Source organism: Suncus etruscus, chromosome 19 (assembly GCF_024139225.1).
Source record: "Suncus etruscus isolate mSunEtr1 chromosome 19, mSunEtr1.pri.cur, whole genome shotgun sequence".
Lineage (NCBI taxonomy): Eukaryota > Metazoa > Chordata > Mammalia > Eulipotyphla > Soricidae > Suncus > Suncus etruscus.
The window spans coordinates 29,111,009-29,112,315 of record NC_064866.1 but is presented as its reverse complement, the minus strand read 5'-3'; the positions used below and the strand labels follow the sequence as shown (position 1 = coordinate 29,112,315).

The following is a 1,307-nucleotide window of genomic DNA, read 5'->3' as shown; positions in this document are numbered from 1 at the left end:
CTTGAGAGCCCTTTCAAACAGGAAGGAAATCTGTGTCTCTGCCTAGAGATTCCTTTCCGGTTGTCCCATGTGTTGGGTGTTCCCCAGGTGCCAGGCCCCCCTGTGCACCACCATATGCACACTCTATGGGAACAGAATTCACTGAGAGCAAAATGGACTCAAGAAGTTGCTGCCCCGAAGCTAGCAGCTGGCACATGTGGGCGGTGAGGATTCAAACTGAGAAGGGAAAGTTGCGGAGGTTTCTTGGCTAATGGCCTTCACATTTCCCTGCTCCTGTGCCGGCTTCTGGACTGCTCTATAGGCATCCCCACCCAGCCTTTTGGGGTTGCAGCTCAGTGTTCTGGTGACCTAAATTATCACCACCACAATCTAATGAATATCGTCAGAAGGCCCACTGAGAAGTCTTCCCTCAGGATGGAGGGCTGACCAAGATTTTTGATCGTGAAAGATGATAATTTCTCATGTTAAAAAAAAACAAACATTTATTTGATCTATATATGAATCTCCCTTCTGCTGTATTTTGTGTGTATATAGTAAAACCTTTTACTTTCTAACATAAAGATTTTTACAGGCAAATATCGCCTTGATTGGGTGAAAATGATGAGTTTTGGGGCACTGATTCATGTGAGTTGAGAAACTCCATCCATTTCCTGATTTACCTCGATTAAAAATATTTTCTAAAAAGATAAAAAAAATCTCCTTGATTAAATTTCTCTTTACCTGGAAAACTCAGCACCAAAAACAACTGTATTTCTCTTATTTATTTCTCTCATATTTCTCTATATGCCCTTGCAATCTCTGCCTCTTGGACAGCTCGAAAAGACTTCAAGCATTTGCTAATTTTTGCCTCAGAACTTACAGCCAATGTTCTGTCCAGGAAATAGCATTGGGCTATTGAGAAAACCTTCACCGGGTAGATTTGCATCTCTTTCAGATAAGTTCGTTTTTTCCTAAAAACTATTTCTTAATCAGACCTTAGTTATTTGTATTAACCTGTTCCCTCAGAAAATAGGAAAAACCGGCTCCTTGAAAATTCCCATTGTCAGTATTAACATCCAGGACTAGTTGGACAGGAATTGCTTTCAGGTGTTAAAATTTATCTTCTCTATGGCCCAGAGAGATAGCCGGCGTTTGCCTTGCAAGCAGCCGATCCAGGACCAAAGGTGATTGGTTCGAATCCCGGTGTCCCATATGGTCCCCCGTGCCTGCCAGGAGCTATTTCTGAGCAGACAGCCAGGAGTAACCCCTGAGCACCGCCGGTTGTGGCCCAAAACAAACAAAAAAAATGTATCTTCTCTGGAGCCGGG

At 43.1% G+C, this 1,307-nt stretch overlaps 1 non-coding gene across 1 annotated transcript; it reads left to right on the top strand.

The window, feature by feature from the left end:
* Window positions 1-590: 590 nt before the first annotated feature.
* Window positions 591-660, top strand: LOC125997829 (small nucleolar RNA SNORD123). Its single transcript, XR_007491837.1, has one exon. It is a non-coding gene; the product is annotated as a small nucleolar RNA SNORD123 (small nucleolar RNA).
* The last annotated feature ends 647 nt before the right edge of the window (window positions 661-1,307 follow it).